The sequence below is a fragment of the Camelus ferus genome, chromosome 13, assembly GCF_009834535.1.
Source record: "Camelus ferus isolate YT-003-E chromosome 13, BCGSAC_Cfer_1.0, whole genome shotgun sequence".
Taxonomy (NCBI): domain Eukaryota; kingdom Metazoa; phylum Chordata; class Mammalia; order Artiodactyla; family Camelidae; genus Camelus; species Camelus ferus.
The window spans coordinates 54,166,094-54,189,636 of record NC_045708.1 but is presented as its reverse complement, the minus strand read 5'-3'; the positions used below and the strand labels follow the sequence as shown (position 1 = coordinate 54,189,636).

Genomic DNA, 23,543 nt, shown 5'->3' with positions numbered 1-23,543 from the left:
CACACACTTCTGTACTGTGTTACAGGAGAACCTGCAAACGGCCCCTTGAAATAGAAACAACTCAGAGTAATAAGAGATCTGGGAACTCAGGAAGTTCACCTTGTAGCTAGCATGGGACTGCTCTGCTCCTCAGACAGCCCTGACAATGGTCCTCAGGCCTTTGCTTGAACATTTCCGGTGAAAGGGTGTGCATTAGCTTAGAGGGTTGCTATTTGATCACTGGATAATTACAGTCATTAAAATATTTTGCCTTTTATCAAGGGAAATATAAAGTTAAACAAGTAAAGTTTTGTCTGTGCTTTCGGTGTGTCAGTCAGGGGGTCTGGGGTCCATTCCCCCACCTACCACACTATACATCTTTCCTATGGAAATCAACCTCCAGAACCAAACTACCTCAGGGGTGGGTCAACCAAGGCAAATAATTTCATTTAGTCTTAAAAGTGAGCTTCGTTCAAATAATAACTTGTAGTTATTTTGCGTAACAAATAGGCCCCTGGAAAGACTTAGATGTCACTGTCAAAAGAGTAATTGAGGAGAGTTTAAAGGGGACTGTTACAAAGTGTGGGCAGCTTTCTGGGTAACCAACAAGAGTCCGTGAAGCCCTCTGGGACTTGCAGCAGAGAGCTCTTACCTCCCTTGGGCCTGAAGGGGCAAGAGGAGGGAGTGGTTACCATCACCCAGTGAGCTCAGTGTTAGTTTTAGGAGAGGGTTGTTTGGCAGGAGCTGTGGATTGTGGTAGAGACCAAAGCGGCGCAGTTGGAGGAAGTTAAGAAATTGAATGACCTGTCCATCTACCTTCACGCCTTCTCATCTCCTGTTGATACCTCTTATTAGTTAAATGCAACTAGAAGCCAGAAGCAGAATGTTCACTGACACAATCTGTAAAGATCAGCCCCCTTGGGCACAGAGCCAGACAGAGAAAGAAGAGTGCACAGGGAAGTGCAAAGAAATATTAGCAAAATTATGTACCAGAAACTGTGCTAGATTATTATAATGGCCTCACACACTACTGAATAAGATGAACATTTGGTGCACCAACAAATGTAAACAAAAAAGCTCCTATAAGAATAGTCGTAAGGAAAGAATAACCTATGGCATCGCAGAGGCAGACGTGACTACTGGCGCTGTGGACCTGATTTCATTGTCTTATGAATAAAATTCTGGTTTTAACTTGTGGTCCATTTAAAATATCAAGGTCATTTTACATGAAAAATTGCTAAGTTGATCTCTTCACTTATGACACCTATAAAGTTAACTTTTCTTAACTTAAAGTCAAAGTTTTACATTATTTAAAACAAGACGGTTTCAATTCACTGTTGTAACACTCTCTCAGCTCCCCCGCCCCCACCCTCACTGCTACACACAAAATACGTAAGTAGTCCAGCTACTCTTATCAAAGAAAACCGCCTCATTCCTACACGGCTTACATGGCAACTCACTCTACTGCATTTTAACCCCAGACAAAAATCATCTCTTCTTCTGTTTATAAACTCAATACTGAGGTTTCCCTTCTTTAATTATCTCCTTGCTATTGTTTCTTTCTTTAATCTTCTCTCTCTACTTCACCAATAAATAACAATTCTAGCTTAAATTCCTAATCCGCAATTGCTTGTTATTAATAGTGACTCCTCTATAATTGGGATCTCTAGACTACAACTCAATTTTGCCAAATTGGATTTCTTTTATCTGCCCCAGTATTTCAGAAACTGGGTTTTTATCTTATTCTCCATCTCTTATGAAGCATGTTCCCTGAAGGGCAAGAGGTCGTGCTTTTGAAAATCACAGTATCCACGTGGCTGTTTCCTCAATATCGCAGTACAGGGCCTGGCCCAATCTCTGGCCAACAGTAAATGTCTGACATACATCTGCTGGAAAAGGCTGCAATGCTAACAAACACTGGCAGCATCAACCCTCTCGCTCCCTAGATTGCCCTCAAACACTTGCCACTCCGACGCTCTAATCATAGAGCCCTTCTTATTTCACTCAGCACTGAGGATCTTTGACTCAACTGGGACACTGGCCATGGATGTTTTTACCTCACTTGGCCTTTTCAGTGAGTCCACACTCATAAATTCTGACCTACATTTAGATGTGCTTTTCCATTAGGCCATCCCCAGAATAACAATGTCCAGCCTGAATACTTTGTTTTCAAGCCTCCAGCTTTAACCCAGTCCTTCAACTCCCGTCGACATGTTTTTGGCTTGGTCCTTCCCATCCTGAAACTATTTCACCTGCCTACCCAGTTATTTCAGATCGCATTGAAATGTGTTGATTGTTTTCATTAAATATTTAATAGCTAAGATATTTAAATATATTTCAAAGGCATAACAAAGAACAATAAAATGTGTTCTACCAGTGTGTTCTACTACCAATAACTCTGGGGTTCCCTTTGTGCCCTTCTATGATTCTGTTCCCCTAACCCCACCACCCATACCATCTAAGGTAACTACTACCCTGAATTTTGTGATTATCATTTTCATTTCTTGTTTTCTTCACATGTACACACACCCCACACACACACACAGAAACCCACACACTGTATATTTTGAACTTTATATAAAAAGAATCATACTGTGTACACACTTCTGCAATTTCCTTTTAATGATGAATATTATCTTCAGTAGGTTTATGTGTGTTGATGCAAGTAGCTATAATTCCTTTATTTATATTGCTTTATACCAAAACGTATCTTAATGTTGATCATGATATTCATTGAATTAGCTTTGTGTCTGCCACTCTTCTCGTTGTTATTCCTGTTAAAGATAAAAAGGGTTGCCTTAGAATAAGGCCAAGCTCAGGCCTTACACACCGTTCAGTTTTTATGTGAGTAAAGAGAATACAAATCTAAATGAAGCTTAACACTATCACGGGGTTAGCTGATCAGAAGCAAGATCAATCACAGGCGCTGATGTCTTCTAAAGTTATCTTTTCTATCCAAATAAAAAGAAAAAGACAGGACAGTGAACTTAGGAGTCAAGTTGCCTAGGTTCTGGCTGTAATCCTCAGACAGTTTTTCATCCCTTTCTCAGTTTTCTCCTCTCATTTTAGAGACTAAAATCATTTATACCTGAAATACAGGTATCATTCTTGGGTCAAATAATTTATACGAAAAAGCACCAGAGGTAACGTTATCATGAAAATTAGTACACATCAAGTCCCTTAAAGACGCCTTGGCAACGTGTTCCAATGGTTATGATTTTTGGAAATTTTGAAACAAAAGAAGTTTACCTATAATTAATGAAGACCAGAGACTTCCCATTCAGTCTCCTCATTCCTCATACTTTCTCTTCTCTATGACAGCATGGAAGTGACAACCACCATTGGGAGATGTCGGGTTGGGTTGTACTGTGTCTGAGTCCCAGGGACATACTTCTGTGGTCTGTAGTCGTTTTCTGTATTGTCAGATATTGTTAGTCACAAAAGTCACGGCAGATGTGTTAGTCACGAAAATGTAGAAGTGGCTTCCCAGAAGACTCCTGCTACTGCTCACTCTGAAAACTAACCCAGAATTTTGTCCTAAAGAAGCAGGGACAAGATTGAGTCTTAATATGGAAAATGTTCTCTGAATGCAACACAGACATGTAGAGAATGAGGGGAAAATGAGAACTGAAACATCCAAAACCAAAAGCAAATCAGTGGGTTAATTTTTCCAATCACCAAACATGTACAATTCTAAGCAAAGAACTCAGGTTTTCAGATGCTAAATAGATTTTTTTCTCCTGTCAAAAGTACATTTGATAAAACATGATATACAATTATAAATGACCTATACAATAAAAAAATTCTGCATATGTTATATAAAGTCAGTAGAAATTATTCTAACAATGGAGTGAAATGTAATTTTTTAGATCATTCTAATGTCAGCAATTCATTAAGTGGAAGATACATTTTGAATAGAAGTAATGTAGACTTGAATAATTTAATCATCTAATTAACAAAGATTTTCCACATTGGAAAAGATTTAAATTTTTACTGATTTGACACAAAATACTGATATTGACAAAAATAACATATTCATAATAAGCCACTGCGGTGAGGAGACATGAATGACAAATTGTTTAATGAGTATTGTCAATTCAAAGTATTGAAGATGAGTCACTTCAAAAGAATACCTGAAATACTCTTGTCTTATAATATATGAAAGAAACTTGATAAAAGTTTTCTTAAATTTAACAATAATCCAAAAAGTTACACGGCATCACCTCAGACAGATTGTGAGGCTAAGAGAATTGTTTTGAAACTATTAGTCAAAAAAAAAAAAAAAAAACTACCAACCTAGTAGAAAGACTGAATTATCTTTTTATTCTATTTAAAAAATTAATGACAAAATCATTGTTTAATAAAGAGATGATCAAATAATATAAAAGTACAAAAGATCAAATTTTAGAGATATTTTAATATTATTTTTCTGAATTTGGCACCTTTTATGTATTGGTTTGGTATTTTTAAGTTATGTAACTAGTAATGGTTTAATTTCTTATTCTAAGTAAATATTCACTTCCATACTTTATATTTTTTACTTTGTATTTTTTTCTTTCTGATTTTCCAAATTACATAAACTTCTGACTCCTCACAATCTGTGTTTGTATCAGTCACATGGTAATTGCTTGATAAATATTAGCATTCTTCATAGTTATTGTATATATATGTAGATACGTGTGTATGTACATATATATGCATACATACAAATAAATAGATGATTACACATTTGTTTAATACACTTAGAGATGTTAATGAAAAGTAATGTATATTTTTGTTAACTATCCATTTTTAATTTCATGTAGTCTCTACTTATGTTCATAATTCAGTACCTTTTCAGTTTGCATTTGGATTATTAATCTAACATAGGCATATACTGAGTAACAAAAGTAAAGGCAGTGATGATTTTTAATCTAAACAGCCAAATTGAAAAGTAGAAAGTTAAAAAAAAAAGTAAAGTCTCCATAAAATGAACTGCAAACCCTACTTTGCCCAGAATAAAACACACGTGTAATTACCTATATGTGCACCTGTATGTATTCATGCATACATAAACATAAGAGACTTTTTTCAAAAGACTCAAAGCAGCAATTACAATATTTAAAAACCTGAATTATAAGCAAGAAAATATACTTCCAAACTATGAATGCATTCATAAGACAATTTTTGACTGAAATCTAACATGTCTGCATAACTTTCAAGGAATTCTGCAAGCTTCTGAGTTGTTAGTAGAGATAAAACCTATCACCTGGAATTCTTCTACTCATGCTACCAAAAAAAAAAAAAAAAATGTTGAACACATTGTCTTGAAAAGAACTGGTATCAATTTTTGAAGTTTCAAAAATGTGGCATAAAATAAAAATATAGCTTGTCAGAAAAACAGTGTAGCTGCTTGTGATACTGCAGTGGAGTAAGAGTTTCGTGTTATTAGAACAGATGACAGTTTAATCTAGCAAAAACAACAGCATTTGAAATGTATTAGATCTGTGTGTTATCTATTTTACATAAAATAGATTTTACACGAATATACACACAGCATGGGTATACATATAATTTAACACTTCAAGAGTTAATGTCTTTGCCATTATTCACAATGAAAATTATGAAAAGCAATTTTGTGGTGACTTTAAAAATATTTTAAAATGACTATATGACAGTTATGTCATGTTGTTTTATAAATCACAAAGGTAGTCATTTGACACAGCATGAAACAAAGTGTTATTGCCGGGTCTACTATAATTCAGTATCATTTTTTTCAAAGTCCTTCAAACAAGTAGTGATTTAGAGGAAAAAGTATAAACTCCAGAGTCAAAAGGCCTAACTTTGAACCCTGATCCTCCCCTTTACGGCTGTGTAATTTTAAATAAATGGACTGACTTCTCTGTACCACTTTTTTTTTTTTTTGGCTATAAAATTGTCAATAACATTTGTCTTTAACTTTTATTGTGAGGATTAAACTGACGAGATTTGCCTAAAAGTATGGTTCTTATTCATCATCTTTTTTGATCCTTCCTGTACTTTTGAAGACTTTTATCTTACTGATTTGACACAAAAATGTTAGGGACTGTTCATCAGTACGGACCATACATACCAGGGTTCTGGAGAAAAAGAAACACATATGGGATCCGTTTCACAGGAATGCAGTCCCCAGGCTTTAAATATACCAATAGCACAGTTACATACGATCATCGGAGCCCTCTCCCTGGCCTTCCAGTATGAAAATAAATCTAGAGACGTGAAGTGGCTACTCAGAGACAATCTTTTACTTGAGTTGTGCATTTGCTAAAACTAAAAGAATGAAGAAAAAAACACAAGGAAAGCTAGAATAGACTGGGTGTAGGAGGATGAGAATTCAATTCAGGAAGCTGAATAAAAGATATCAAAGTCATTACCAGATAAGGAGCTAGGCTTGAATAAGCTATAGAATTAAGAGCTCAGAGTGAGGAGAACAGAGAGAACCATGAAAAAAGAGCAAGACATATTAGGTCAAATATGAATGTGGATGGACATTCTTGAAGAATTAAAAAGACAGAGAATGCTGACCTCCAGTGACTTTAATTGTTCTGTGTGTCATAATGCACAGTCTGGTCAGACTCATCTAAAGAGACAGAGAAAGAATAGGTAGACCTTGGGTCCCCAAAATGATAACTTTCTTTTTTATGTCATCTTCTCCAAGCCAACAGTATAGTACCCATTCCATTCTCTGCTGTCTTAATTTCTTGAATTTCTATCTACTAAGATTCCAATTCTGCAGTCATGTTCTGCCATTGCTTATTTCTTCAGTCAAAACTTATTGGGTGTTTAGAACACGTTAAGTTCAGTGCTTAGACTCTGGTTCTGTACCGATGACAAAATCACAAGGTGTGTCCTCTTTGCGCTAACAATCCTTTGAAGGAGGCAGACATATAAATTATAAGACAACAATCCAATGAATACTATGAACGCAACATAAAAACCAGTTCCTAGTTTACTGTAGACTGGAAACATTTGATGAATAAATATTTTAAATTAACATGAGATGAAGATTAAAAAGAGCATCTGCTCGGAAATCAGGTATCCAAGAAAAGGTTGGCAAGAAAGGAACCCAGCAAAGGAGGGCGGCAGCGCTAGTAACCAGCTGCACACATAAACAACCAGAGGGCCTGAACTGGTTTTCTTTATCTTCGCCACAAAAAGGAAACAATAACAATAAAAACAAATGACAGGGTCACCGACTCAGATATGAAAATTGCCAATAAAAAGTAATACATCAGACATATTAGGAGAGAAACTTTGCTTTGGGAGTGAATCATAGACGCCTGTGATCACTGAAGCCTGTAATATAGCCCTAGAATATTTCAGTTACTTATTATTCCATCCTATCAGATTTAGAAAAACGACAGGCTGCTTGCTTAAGCCTGTCTAAGCTATTTCAGAAATTAATTCCAAATAATAAACCAAAAACTGTTACAACATATAAGGAATCATGCAGGCTTGTTATGCCAGAATGGTGACAATAAAACTTGCAATGGTGATACAGTGTTATATCAATGTCTAATTGACTTACTAATTAAAGAAAATATTCTGTCATATATTTTTCTATAGATTGAGAGCATACTGAAACATGTGAATTTATTTTTGGACTAGGATTTATAGTCAGACTAAGCATTTGCTATAGGTTAAAAAGATCAACAGCTGCTTTAAAAATATATTTATATTTTAGATACGGATTTTCATTGGCACCGTTAGCCAGCTACCAAATTCCTGCACTTCTAATTTCTAAATTAAGTCCATATTTATACTTGATCAACCTGACACAGCTACTAGCCCAATATGGCAGGCAGTAAGATAACGAAGGATATGGATACATTATCAACTAAATTACTGAAACATACTAAACTCTATTATAATTTGAATAGTTGAAAACAATGTTATTCTGTAATTAAAAATATATACTGGAATATATGTACACATACACACATGTGCATACACACAAATATATATTCACACTTTATTCTTTTATTTGGGAAATAAATTTTCTTTCATTTCAGGTCCAGTATAATCATATATATCACATAGTTTTCTTGATTTAGTAAATAAACATGTTTTAAATGATTCCAAACAGATGAGAATTTATCTTAGTATACATCTGAACTTCTCCTCGGTTACTTGTTTCCAGATTATACCACACACCCACACCCACACACACCTTTGATCTCTGCTTGCATAAAATAAGCAGAATACAGTTCCAATTTGGTCAACAGTTATTTTGTTAGTTAACAAATGATGACTAAGATGGAGTCTCGGCTTTCTGGGAACCCCATCTCCCTTCCACACCATTTACCACAAAAAAGGTTCCACAGGAACATGACATGATGTTATCCATTGTCTACAACTATTTGATCTAGGAACGGACACCTACTGAATCTGAAACAGTCCCAATCACTCCTGATGAACTGAAATTTGAAAGTAGGAAATATTATGTTAGGATTTATGATCGCTAAATGACATTAATGGCTGTCCTCGTGATAGAGGGTGATCACAAACTCCTACGGAGTCCATGAAAGACGCCCTGTGGCTTGGTTTTCCAGCTCCTTCTTGGAATATGGGGGTGGGGGGAATTTTTTAAACAAGTATCCTTCCAACAAATTCCTTTTCTCTTAATGTTGCTGAAACACTACAACCAAATCAATTTAAAAACTAAACTAGGGTTTTTGGTTTGTTCCATTATTTGGCCCTGTGCACACACAACCTACCTTATTGTTAAACTAAATTTCCACTTGTTAGTAAAAAAAAAAAAACAGCCATTTTTATTCTTTCTGCGCACGATGGAGATGACCCATCTCCGGTCTCAAAACCTAAGCAAAGTTTCTGCTCTAGGCTCAGTAATGCTATTTCCTTTACTTTATTACTTTAATTACCTGCAAGTTTCCTTTTCTTTCATTTACTTTACAAGGTCCATTTTAGTTGTGTTGCTGATCCATCAACATCAACAACTCAGCATACAGCTATCTAAAATGTTCTAAAAAATGTTTGTAAACCCACATCCAAGCCCAGTACATGCAAACAGGATAGCAAATGGTCAAAGAGTTCATTCCAGGAATTCTGAGACATCAGTTAAAAGCAATCTTACCTTTCTTTGGTTGATTCCAAAAGAGGTACTGCCTTTGATAGTCCCTAAACAAACAAACAAACAAAACAGGAGAAACATATTTAGTTTTTGAACAAGCACCAGAATTCCTATGAGGAATTACACTATTTTAATGGATGCTGTGATTTGCTGCTTGGATCCCCCTTAAGGAGGATTCACTCTGTCTGCTGGGAATGGTGCCTAAAGGCAATGCTCAACTGTAAGTCATTTCAGGGAATTGCTCTTGGTTGAAGAGAGCTGTGTTGTTCAAGGTCATGCCTCCTTCCTGGAGAATTCTATATCCAATGATTGGTAGAAAAGACAGTAGGGAGACCCAGCTCCCTCACCACCATGAAAGACAACCCTGAAGGGCAATCCCAGCTACCAAGCTCCCCATGGAGGTGACTGCAACCTTGTGACTTCACTCCTGCCCAAATGCCAGTCCTGTTTCCACCCTTTCCTCTATAGGTGCTGATTCTGACTGTACTATCTAATAAAATTCCTGAACTCCGATCTCTGAGTCTGCTTCTAGGAAACGCAACCTGCAACAAATACCTAGAAGAAAGCGATTCGAAGGAAAAAATGTATACACATTTAATAAACACATAGTAATACATAAATACTAGCTACTTACTTTTTAGCTTTTGTATGTATACTATCTTACTTGCTAATACTAAATGCTTTATATATTAACACTAATACTTGCATTACTTTTGAGCTTTTACATGTGTATTAAATTGCAGACAAGGAAACTTAGAACTTCAGGCAATTCGTTCAATGTTGCTTAAGTCACAGAACTGAGTCAAAACCAAATAAATCAAACTGAAAACCCATTATCTTCACCACTTTGATATATGCTATCTCAGATATCAAACCAGAGGCCAGAATCTGATTTTCAGAAATGAGACTATAACATTCATATTTCCTGTGCCAAAATTTCCTTTCCTAAGTTGTTGTCTGAAAGTCCAGGGTTGATTGGAATAATACTCTATTCAACATGGAGCCAGTGCCAAGAAACACTTGTTAATGGGTTTTTATATGCTACTTAGTCCATTACTTGGGCTCTTCAGTGCTTTGCTTGTTTTGCAATACACAATTCAATGTGTTGCGATGTCATGCATGGTCACTTTTCATAGAGTTAAAGTCTTTAGAGAAGGAGAATATCATTTACAGAAGGCAGATAAGTAATTGACTTATGGTGAGAGAACAGATTAATAAATTCAATCATTACATGGACAATTTGATGTTGACATGCAACTAAAAACTGACAAACTTTTCTTCTTGCTTTTTTCAGATACCATTCAAGGTAATTCTGAAAGATTTTAAGACAAAATATATAAGGGTTTTAAGTCTGGGTAACTTAAGATTTAAGCAATAAAAATAAGCTTGAATTCAGATCATTGTTCATGTTTCCTTGATATATATATTTTTAATTAAAATATAATTAATGTATAATGTGTATCAATGACACAGCCAAAATGAACAAAATTTCCTCTTATTGGTCTTAGTGCTTTTGGTTTATTTGAAACAAATGTGTCTAAACATTACGGGTTTCCACTTAATATGTAAAACTTTAATACTGCCTAGAACAATTGCTTAAAAATAGCAAAATTGTTCTCATTCTTTAAAGAGATATTTGAGCAACATTTGTTTTATTTATTAGCATTAGGTGTAATTTCTCACTTTTTTAGTATATTTTACTTAAACAAGTTCATGTCATATCACAACAAGTGGAAAAAATAAAATTAGGATTTCAAGTTTTATATTTTTTAGAGCTACAAGAAGTTTTTCAAATAATCAAATATTGGGCTATAGAAAATTTCTACTATAGAGTTTTTTATTTTTGTAGAGATTATATAATCTCTATACCTGGATCATAGATTTCATGCTTTATTAAAGTACTTCACTAATTAGAATGGAAGATATATTTAGTTCTTTTCATTTAGAAGAAAATGATGTTTCATTACAGGTTATCAGTATAGAGAAACTGTATTTGCAATATGATCGAATATATCATCTATGAAGCATAATCATGAAGCTGTACAAGCCATGAAATTGGACTAAATCTGTCTTCTGAAATAGAAAAAGGAAATATAGAACTATTTATTTCATATTCTTATATATGGCCTTTTCATCCTGGCACACATGCAATGCAGAGAAAGCACTGTTAATTCTGGGGGTTTCTACATGCTGCACGGCACTTCATCTTTGCTCTCTTTATCAAAGGGTGTAAAGCTATGGTCACTGAGCCTACAAAAATTTACTGAGTTAGCCATTTTGATTCAATTGACAGAAATGATTAGAAATTTGGTTGTTATGAATGCACAATCTAGGTTAGTAAATTAGACTACATGTTATAATGAAGCATGCTAGCAATCTATAAATTGAAGCATTTCTCCATGTAACCAACTTAAATATACACAGGGTTGGGGGGCATACTAAGATAGAAAATTATGATTCAGTCTATTAACTATAAGAGATTGAATAACCCCTCCAAAATATAAGGGCTAATGAATATCAGAGCTCTCATACCTTCTAAAAGGAGTCATTTGTGTTTGAGGTATTCAATTCATGCTAAAACAATTACTTTTAATTGTAAGAAAATTCAGATTGTAAACGGAGGCACAAGTGAATTGATTCCTTGAATTTGTTTATTTCATTTGGGAAATCATGCTTATATACTTGGCTTAGAAAATTGGGCTAAATGTTCAGGTGTCCAGTTAAAAACCAAGAACCTAGAAGCATGGAAGTAACCTCTAAACAAAGAACAAAAATGGCTTTCACAAAGTTACTAAAATTTATCAGTAGGGCAATCTTAGTAGGTCAAGTAAAGGCATGACTTAATTATCAGAAGTGTCCACTAAATCCATGGAAGCTACTGACCACACTACCACAAAACTAGTATTTATTGATCCCTTTTAATGTGACAATCACGAAGTGTTTTATATTGAAAATCCTAATAACATTCTTAGAAGGTATGTACTGTTCAATTATTATCATTTTAGATGAGGAAACAGAAATTAAGAGGGATGAAATGTAACAGGATACAGACATGTCTAAGCATTCACACTGTCCCATTCTGCTTGCTAAAGAAGACAATTCATTTGCTTCCCTCAAGCTACCTCACAAGATGCGTGATTCAGCTTTGTTCTGCGGAGTTGAGCGCTGAGGTAAAGCCTCAGTAGAGAATTTGGAGACAAGAGAAGGGAAAACTGCTTCACATGGATTGGAGAGACACAGATGAGTGGACCAACTGCGAATTTAGAGGGTTCCAGAGAAGAGAGCTGCCATTTGAAAAGGAACCGCATAAAAGAAAACCAAGAGAGTTTCTGTCTGTGAGAGCAGACAGAAAGGGTGGGAGTTCTCTCAAAAAGGCGGTTGTTCCCTAACAGGATTTGGGGGATGTGTCGTGATGAGACATAGCCGATGTCGGTTTCCCAGCATCACAGGAAAGGGCTAGGCTTCTCTTTACAGTTTGCAGTAAGATAGGATCTTTGCTTTCATATTAATAAGCTCGATGAGATTTGGTTTAAAGAGAATCCAGCTACACTCAGAAAGTCTGTTCATTTCCAATTTCATGAGGAAATTACTGAAATTCATACACTGAGTAGCAGAACTGAACTTTCATTCTGTGTCTAACTGGCAGTCTCTGCCATTAACCTGCTCATCTCCCAAGCTCATCTCTTTCCTTTGGAAAATAACATTCACTTTCTTTAAAGAAAACCTGTCCATGAGCTAAACAGATAAGAATGCAAATAGCCACTGACACAGCCCAACTCATGCTACTTCCTGCAGCATTGCAACATCCAGCCAATCATTTCAAATTACAGATTTCAAATTACAGTTTGACTTGTTAGGCAAGGCTTTTGCTATAGAAATTAGGGATTCCCTCTCTTGCACTGAAGGAAAAGAAATTTCAAATCTAGGTAAAACAAAAGATATAACAGACAATAAACTGCAAAGTGGAAACAGAACAATGTCAAATGAATGAGTGTAGAAAAACTGTACCAGGAGAGGCAAGAGGATGTTAGGAAAGCATTAGGGAGTCAAAACAGAGGAGCATAGCCTTGAAAAATAACCAGGATTTTGCCATAGAAAGAATACTTGGAAGGTATTAAAGCCCGGAGACAAGTATGTTTCAAAAAGACACCTGTGAAAGTTGTAACGTTTTTTGAAGGCTGATGATAAACTCAATTTCTCTATTTCTGTTGATAAACTTATTTGGATTGAACCACAAGATTTTAGCTAAGGTCATTTTATTTATCCATCTTGCTTCCTTATAAATGTTTTCAGTATTCAGAATAATTGTGACTATTTACCCAAATAATTTTTGTTTAACAGTATGTACAGAGCTTCCGAGAAATACAAAATACTTACACATCATATTTGTATTTGTTTTTAATCAAATAAAACAATTTAGGAATAAATAATCTTAAGTAAGGATTACTAGTACTTAAACAAGTCTATGAGATATTTTGTGAATTTTTAATCTTTTCAACATTTTGCCATCTTGCATTCAACCTTATGTTCAGAGATTTGTTTTATCCTCTTTATTAATTATGGTCTGCAGACTTGAGTCATTTTGAAGTTGTATCAGAATCCTCAGACTCTATTTTGTCTTCATTGCTGTACTTAGGCTTGCTATAATGTTAAACTCCTGAAACTGTTACTTGATGTGTTACCTTCTAAAATCAAATTTCCTTAGAAGTAAGTCTCTCAGAGTTCCTATTAGGAGGTGCGATGCCTGCTAATTCTAGTCTGTGCACAGCTGCCCTAACAGCCAGGGGACACAAGATGACTCCTCAAAGCCCCCTGACTTTGTCTGATCCACCAAAATAAAAGTTTGTGAGTGTCAGCCGAGGGAGGCTGACATGGGGTTCTAGGAGGATGAGCGGCCCAAACGAAAAAATGCACGAGGAGTTGCCATACCGCCAGACGGACTTCAGCCGGAGACACCATGGGGTTCACAACACTTTATTGCCACAGGGAGGTGCGCCTATGATTCACCTGTCCTGCTTTTATTGGTTTTCTGTCAGAACATGCGCGGTCTGAGTTTCTTTGTTCATTAGGCTTACAGAATATCTCTAGCACATGCGTACTTCTATTCTCTTTGTTCTAAATCTTATATAATCCACACATGCGTGGAGCAATTATTTACTGCATACTACAAACATGCTCTGTAGTCATGGCCTTGGGTCCCACAGCCTTGAGTTATCTCAAGGCTCTGATTGTGGCCTTGGGTCCCACGGCCTTAACTCATATCAAGGCCAGCTCACAGTGATCATACAGTATGTTCACACTTAACCTCTCTTCTCAATCAATTTAGTCACTTCTATATATATATATATATATATATATATATATATTTCATAAAGAAACTTGCTTTTCATAAAACTTGTCTAGCCTTTTCTCTAAAATGTATAATGTAACACTAGAAACATGTACTCTTTTTTCCTCCTCCCTCAATATCTACTGGTAGCTACTGAATTGCCTTGAAAAAGGCAGGAATTCAGTAAATTCGTGTTGATTTATTGTTCTTTCAGCTGCACAATATTTGTGATAACCATTCCCTATGGTTCTTTGGGAGCAAAAGGAAAATTATGCCTCCACAGGTTTCCTTAGGAACAATGAGTCTCCCCAGTCAGATCGTGATTTGCGTTGAACCAGCCGGCGAGTCGTGGAAGGAAAGGTTTCTCATTTCTGTGTCCAGAAAGATGCATTCCTTCCACCCTCCTGAAGTCAGAGGATGAAATCTTAGTCAATATATCTTAGCACATGAACTATTAAGTACATTTTTCTTTGTCTATAGAAATCAATGGAACACACAAAACTACTGTTTGTTCTCCCCTCTTTGGGAAAAAAAAAAACTGTACAGTAGAGGCTTAAAAAAAAATAAAACAAAACAAACTAACTTCATTTGAATCAATTCGTTTCTTGCTACCACAAGAGTAATAAGTACCATTTGTATAAACCAAAATTATATGAGGCTGTGGGCTGTGGGAGAGTGTGGTTATTGGAGTTAAAAGGAATAACATGCTTTCAGTCTCTAGAAAATCCATCACTTTCTTCTTGGTGAAGAATCAAACTATACAGCTAAAGAACTTTACAAAACTGAAGTCCAGCCCATCCTCAAAGGAAGGAAGAAGGAATAAGGTCTGCTTCCTGAAAAGGGGAATACCTATATATATTGTATGGATTCTTCCATAAGGAGTATATTCTTTTCTCCTCCATATACATATTTATTGAATCTTTCCTTTATACTAACACATATTCATCATCATATGTTCATGCATATTTATTTTTTTACTTTGGCTTATAATCCACTACTATTTTATTTATTTATTATTGATTCTGTTGCTTGAATTGTTTCAGCTTTGGCCTTTGAGAGCTCTTTCAGGTTGGGTCCCTGTGTCCCTTTGACTTGCCTGCATCCTCTGTGCTTTGAACACTTCCTCACTTTCTGGTACTACGTAGTATTCTAGGATCCTTGTATATTTTCCCTGCATGGCCCTAGAATTGAATTGAATTTTTAATGTCTTAAGTTAATATGGTAGAGTTCCGTGTTCAAGTCCTTTAGAAGTGCTGGTCTCCTATTATCCTGAAATCACCTAGAGAGGCAGGGATTTTTATCTCACTGAATCTTAAGAGTCATACCACATATGCACTATTCCAAGCCTGACTCCAAGTTCGTATAAACTCTTTATATCTTATCTTATCATATCTAATCTCTTCCCAGATCAAATATCTTCTGTCTTATGAGGGCCCTTTGTATCTGTCAGCTGGCCAGTGGTACTTTGCCCCAGGGTGTGTACACCACTGAGTTCTAACTAATCAGTTGGCTGTCAGCTCTCTGTGACATCTCTCTGAATTAGCAGACAGTACGTCCCTGCTCTGAGGGAGGCCAGTGCTGCTGGTGCTGGTCTCCCAGGCTGGGGAGAAGGAAGGGTTGCTCTGATGAGAAGTGGAGAGAAGCAGATGTTCTGGGTGTGGAACTGAGACAGGGGCCTCCAGAGTGTGGCAGAGTGACACCATCTGCCCTTCTGCAAGTCCCCAGCTCTGCTGCTCCTGAGAAGGAAGAAAAAGCAGTTTAGAATGTTTGTGTGGTCTGGTCCACCTCGGCTGTGACAGTGCTTCTCATTAGCCTGAGACCCGCTAGGCTCATTTCATTAGCCAGATTCTTAGAAACACAATTGTATGAGGTGTGATGCAGCCATTCAGGAATGATGCAAACTAGAGAACTTGCTCTGCTGTCGTTAGAGATTTTCCCATCCCCCTATTGGGCTAAAGTTATCCCATTAAGTCATTTAGCAAACATGATGTACCTCCTCTGGGTTAGGAGCTGTGCTGTTTTGGGGAATACAATAGGGAATAAAAGCGATGATAGTCATTGTCTTGTTGGAGAGTTAGTCTGTTGCGGGGTGAAGGTTCAAAACGCTTAACAATCCCCAGGGTCCCAAAAGGAAATATAAATCATACTCAACCTGGAAATTTAAAGGTTTTGAGAAGGGGTAATTTATAAATAGTGAGCAGAGTTTAATAAGGGATAATGCATTGCCCTAGGCCTAGTAAAAGCAGGAAGCTATCACCCTGTCTTTAAGGAGCAGTGGAGGGAGTATTTACCAAAACACCGACAAAATAGCTGTATGTAAAAGGGCTCCCTAGAGAAAGGATTCAGCCAATGCAGCCAACCTATTCTTCCGATTTCTGTCCCCTTCCATCTTCAGATAGCCTACTGAACTCCCTTCGCTGAACTAAAGAGGGAGAGAGAGGGAAAGTGCTGTCACTGAGGCAGTTTCCAGGGGCCCAAAGTGGGTACAGAAGGCAAGAGAGTAGTAGGTAGGTCACATGAAAGATATGCAGTATATTCTTACTCCAATAGCTAGCAAAAAGGGACATGTCCTTCCTGTACCTGTCTTCTAATACTCCATAACATCATCACTATTTTCAGATGCAACCTGGGATCAAGTTCAATACTCTGTTACTGTAGAGTCTAGATTACATTTTATGTGCCACAGGAACAGAATTCCAAAAGGAAGAAAAAAAAAAACACTAAAGATAAATGTATCAATATATATATATACTATAGATACAATGTAATAATAGCAAAATTTAGGGAAAATAATATAGTTTACATCCCTGATTGTTAAATTATTTTACACTGAGGAAATGAGGCTAGTTCCCCTTTTTAGACATAGGAGAAAGATCATTCTTTTTTTCCTCTGGCCTATTTGTACATCTAGCAGAGCTCAATTATAACTTAATATTATGACTTCTTATCATGCATATTTGGCCTCTTGTTTTAGGCCTCTGGTGTCTTAACATATAAATATTCCAGTTGGGGCTATAATAATTTTTCTTTGAAATTATGTCTCCAATTCAATTCAACACACCTTTTATGTAACTCCAATTTCGTTAATAGTTGATTATGATGGATAATTTTTATTGTTCTTTTGTCTCTTTGGATTCTGGGGGGGGGGGGAATAAACATCCTAGGTTGCTGAGAAAAATAGAAAGCTCATAAAACACATATACACACATTGGGTTGGAATGCGTTTCTACAGATAAGACGAAGAGGAAACGTCCCATTTCATTCTTATTTGTTCTTTAGTGAGTATCCTCAACTTCAGAAGAAGTGAAAACTTGAGCCTTGTCTGAGGTATCATTACTACCAGCCTCCCTACTATGTCTCCCTAAAAGCTTTACTTTGCCATTGTTTTCTATCTTGTCTTTCTCCAAATGTTTAAAGCTTCACCAAAACTTCATTTTCTGCTGATGTCCTAAACCCATGCGTCATTCAAAATCCCAAAGCCATTTTACTGGTTTCTCAGGGAGAGCACAAAGCAGAAGCAATCATAGGGCACCATCATGAACTGGAAACTTAGCTTTGTTTGTTAGTGTACAACAAACAAGCTGAATACTTACTCTTCCCTGATGACACCGTGCAATCCCAGGTATACACGCCAGTGTTCAAATTTTATTTCTGGTAGGAATCCCTTTCTATCCAAATCTCTCTATCAGTGTCCTCCCACATTGCCAATCCTAGTTATATACCAAAGGCATAATCTTTCAGGTGGAGTCCAGCTCCTTCAAACCTTAAGGACTGCCCCTGATTCAAACTGTCATCATTTTCTCTGTCTTTGTGTTAACTAATGTGCTTCTGTTAACCAAACTAATGAATAACCTCATATTCTGCTTTAAATTAGCTCTTGATCCGCACAACTTCTGAATTAGTTCTTGTCCTTTGGACCTGGTACTTGGTACTGTTCCTGTGGATTTGACTTTTTACTGACTTCTGCCACCATGTTGCAGAATCTATTTCTGACTATGCTACTTGCAATTGTCCTGGATAGATATTCCAAGCAGCCTACCCAACTCTGTGACTTTATATCCCAGGGTAAGCCCTCATGGTAAAATCCTTGTCCATGAACCATTTCCAGACTCTGCAATCTTAGTCATCTTTGAGTAGCCAACACATAACACAGTCCTTGACAATAGTCACTGAATGAATAGTTAATTTAATCCTCTCCTTGTTTATTTCCTTATTTTATTTTGATTTGCCCTTTTGGATAATACATACCACTGTCTGATTTTGTCTATATTAATCTATGCTTCTGAATGTCTTCCTTACCAGACCACAAGCCCCTGGACAGAGAGCAAGAAAGGAGACAAAAACAATTGGATTGTTTTCTTCTGATCATGACAGAATACTGCATGTCAAAGACATAAAAGAATAATTTGTATTGAATTCAGTATTGAAATTTGCACCTAACACCACATAGAAAACTAAATTTGCAAACTATGAATAGGTTTCCCCTGCTGATAGAGCAGTTCATCCAATAACGGTTTTAACTGAAAGTAAAACAAAGCCACTGTCTTTATGTATTTAGTCGGTGATTTTGATTTTCATCAAAATGATTTACTATCTTCACTAGTCTGGGCCAAGACAATGTAGTCTCTTAACTGGGCTGTCACTGCTTCCACTGTTCCTCTAGTACTATCTCTTCTCCAAAACATACAATGACAGATGGACTTTCAAAACCTAAATGGCATCATGACACCTCCCTGCTCACATCCCTCCACTGACCATCCAGGTGTCTCAGAAACATCAAAACTCTTCTCGGACATCATCTAACAAGTCCCACCACTCTAGCAACTCTCCCACTGCACTGGCTTCCCCATTGTCCCTTGAATCTGCTTATCACTCTTCTTGATTTTCCTTCTGAAACTCTGTGCTCGGCTTTCTCTCTAGAATGCTCTTTCTGCTGAATCCTCTTGGTCCACATCCTCCCTTGGTACAGGTTTCTGCTCACACTTTGCATTAGAGGGGCCTTCACTGATCGCTCTATCTAAAGTAGTGTTCAGAAATTCAATAATCTCATTATTACTGAGTTTTACTTTTTTTCTTCATAGCAATTATTACCACCTGGAAAAATATATATTTGTTTATTTTCATATTGTCTGTCTGTCCCTACTTGATTTAAACTTCATAAGCCAGAATTTCATTTTGCTTGCTCCTGTTCCCACAGTGATTTGTATTTTGAGGCTACTGGTTTGCCTCCTTAATCATCCTCCTAGTATGGAAAGGTTGAACATTTCCCCTACATATTTAGAAATATATTGGGTACTCAAATATTTGTTAAATAGAAGGATAAATGGAAAATGAGTGCAAGTTTGTACATAGTGACCATTGATCATATCTCCCTAAGTGTGTGTATATGAAATTCTGCAACAGTCATGCCTGCTCATCCTTTTCTGTGTTTGCTTTTCTAAATCATTGCATATTATGTATGTTCATGTAAAGTTCGTTTTGAACCATGATATCTAACATGGAAGTACTAGTAACCTAGAACCACGCTCTCCAAATATAACTAAAAACTTAAAATGTGGCTAGCAAAAATGAAGTTGTACTGTAAATATAAAACATAAAAAGATTTTAAAGACTTTGTATGAAAAAATGCAAAATATCTCATTAATAACTTCTTATATTGATTACATGTGGAAATACTAGCATTTTGAATATAATGGGCCAAAAAATATAAAATCAATTTTACTTATTTATTTTTACCCTTTTTAATGTAGCTACTAGAAAATTTTAAATGACAAATGTGACTCTATTTATTATATTTCTATTGGACAGCACTGATACAGAACCTTTGGACAGAATCAGTCTCCTAGAGTCAAAATCCCTTGTTAGGTTAGGTACGACAGTATAGTTGCATTAAAAATGCTAATTTTTAAAAATTTATTGAACCGCTAACTTAAAATCAATCCACTGCTTAATATCACAAAATGTTTGTCTCTGCTAAAGAACTGCTATTTTTATTTTATCAAACAATGAAAATTATCTAAACTTTTTATGCTTCCATATTTTTTAGCCTTTGCTGCTAGAGAACTCAAAACAAATTTAACTCTCAGTCCTGGGTTTCTGATAATGAGACAGGAAGGGATCTGGGCACAACCATTCAAGGAACGACACAGCAATTGACACCAGAATGGTGAAAGATTCAATCCCCAGTAGGCCTTGAGGCTCAAGATGGCAGATTTGACTTCTAGTAGACCCTGAGCTTCATTATATGCCCATTGTAATATATCAGCATGGTGAAGAACACGCCCGAGGCCAAACACAAAAGGTCAAAGAGTGGGAAATGGCCAATTTCCTGGGAATCCTAGCCCCTTCCCCAGGCTAGTTACACTGGTCCTTCCACTTATTAGCATACGAAGCTACAAAGCCCATAAAAACTGGCAACATGCCCCCCCCCCCCACTTTGGAGACGGCCCGCACTGTGTCTATGGAGTGTGTACCTACTTTTACTCTAATCTGAGCACCCAAACCCCACACCTCATGGCCTTTCTCTTGCCTTTTGATGTATCTCTAAATAAATCTGCCTTTACTCAACTGTGGCTCGCTCTTAAATTCTTTCCTGGGTGAAGCCAAGGACCCACACTTGGAGTAGCATGTCCCAGGGAATCAATCGAAGCCTGGAACATGGCCCTCCTCACGCCTCACATCTGTTTTCCTGCATCAATATCATCATTTCCTTCTTTTCTTTTTGAGATTTCTAAGTATTTTCTCATATTCTATTTAATATTTTATGTATTTAAGGAAGCCATCTATGCATCTAATTCTTTTAGGAAATAAATAGAAACTAATTTATTATTAATTAATTTCAATAATTATAATAATTGTCACTATATATAGCATATACTGAGCATTTATTATGATTATACATTTAATAAATATTTAATTTAATTACTACAGTGAAATCCTCATAGGAGAATAACTGAGGCCTAGAGAAGATGAATATATCTCAGCATGCTTGTGGTAAGATACAGATTAGATAAATGATAAATCCCTGTCCCTAACAGAGACATCCTTGTGATTGCAAGGCCAATCTTAGGCTCTATTGTCAGAATTCAACTGGATCCAAAATCTCAACACCAGTATAAAAACCTAGGGGTTATACATTAAATGGCTTCTACTGTTATTTAATTTGCTGATAACTATTAAAGGAATTTTCATGTGTTTACTGTAAAGAGACTGGGCACCAGAGATTTTTACCTTATTAGAAGCAGTTTAAAATAGTTCCCTATTCACTGCTTACATCACATCAATTACCTCCTACACCCTAAAACTGCAGAGGAAAGCACAATGTTCCTATAACATCTTGACATTCTCAGGCAAAGGCAATTTGAAGTGCCAAGTATTGGTATCATACGGCATTTGCACAGAGATACACTTTAAAACTCCCTCTTAAAGTGGAACTAAGTCCTGACAACAGAGTGGATTTACTAGGCTGCCTTACCAAGAAAGTGTTGGCGTGTCATGTTAATTGAACCTCCCAAGGGAGATGAACACTGCTTTATGTTTATATTACAACTTTCATACAGAAGGATCTCCAAATACCTTACTAGTTTTATCTACAGAGATCACTCACTCACAGCTCAAAGGCAGGCACCTGTGGGGTCCAATATGAAAGCCACTCAACAACCCAAGAGCATTTAGGGAGGGAGGTGGAAAATTAACTTCTCCAGTGAGAATGGCAGGCAGAATTTTTATGTAGGCAGAAGGTAATTACACCACTGGAATTTAGCCAAGATGCGTGTGTTCATGCTCCTCTTTTCGCTGACCCCTGGGTCTGGCTAGATAGGTCAAAAACATCTCATGCAGGGGTGATGACTTCTTTGGGGCTCCATATGTGGCCTTTATTTGCTTAGCCAATGTCAATGTTAATAAAACAATATGCAAATAAAATGCATCCTGCGATCTTGTCCTTATTATGCTGACCAAGGTCTGAACATTACATTATGAGTAAACACTCTTCCTGTCCTTTGTTCCAGAATTGACCACTTGCTTGAAATTATCACTTTGGTGTTAATAAAAGGCCTGTCATAGCAACCCTGGGTTTCCTTAGCGGCCATCCAGAGAGGTCCATGTCAGGGGTAAACCTGCATTGTAAATAATCAGCACTCAGCCCAAGGGGCACAGACGCAAGCCAGTTCTGAGTCATTTTAAATAACCTGTTTGCACAGTTAACGTCCCTCCTGCTGTGGAAAGGTTACACATTTCCACTGTAATTTTGGGTTTCTTTTTATTCCCTTGCTTTCTTTCTCATGGAAAAAATAGTTTTCGATAAAGCCCAGAAGAAGAGCAAAAGTGCTCAACTATTGATTAGCATTGTTGATTGCAGAATAGACAGATATATTTCATAGATTGTGTTTGAAGTGTTTTTAATTGATTGATTCATTATTTTCTCAAACACAAAGGAGAACTCTGGGGAAGTTCAGCCCTGTCTTTTAGAAGCTGGGAAAAGTCATAAGAAGCTGTGTCGAACTGTTCTGTCTTAGACTACTTAAAAAGCACAGCAGAAATGTTTTCATTCAAAATACTTGTATTTAGCTTTTCCTAAACATGTTTTTAAACAAATGACAAGGTCCACTTCAGTGAATGAGTTTATTACAGAAAGCAACGTGTAACTCCAAAGCAGAAGTCTGAATGTTGAACCTTAGTATTTATGGAGGGCAAAATTAAACACACATGTGCACCCTGTCTCCCTCACACACAGACCCACAGAATGATACCCAACCTCAAAACACACGTTATCTGAGTTTGCTGGAGAAGGTTCTCTCTCAAATTTCCAAACTGATTCCAATTGCCATAATTTAGTCATTTTTTTCCTTTTTCACTGAATATCATCAGAGGCAAAGGAAAGCTCAAAATCTTTAGTTTCATTCATAGGCTTGCATTACACCTGATCATAAATAATGCACATGTGCAGATGTGTGCTTATGTGTGGATGTATGTGTATATGACATTAAAGTATTGGTCTACATTTATTTTTATATTCCTGGTTTTGCTCACAGACCCTCAATTGTCTTTTCCATCCATGCTTTCTTTTTCAGTTTCATTGAGACCACTCAGATCATTACACATACACACATACAAACACACACACAA

The 23,543-nt window shown here is 36.5% G+C and overlaps 1 long non-coding RNA gene across 1 annotated transcript; it reads right to left on the bottom strand.

Annotated features, from left to right (window-relative positions):
• Positions 1-2,506: 2,506 nt before the first annotated feature.
• LOC116668079 lies at positions 2,507-9,206 on the bottom strand. The gene is made up of 3 exons (XR_004325159.1): positions 9,092-9,206; positions 3,229-3,516; positions 2,507-2,753 (listed from the first exon to the last, which is right to left on the bottom strand). It is a non-coding gene; the product is annotated as an uncharacterized LOC116668079 (long non-coding RNA).
• Positions 9,207-23,543: the final 14,337 nt, after the last annotated feature.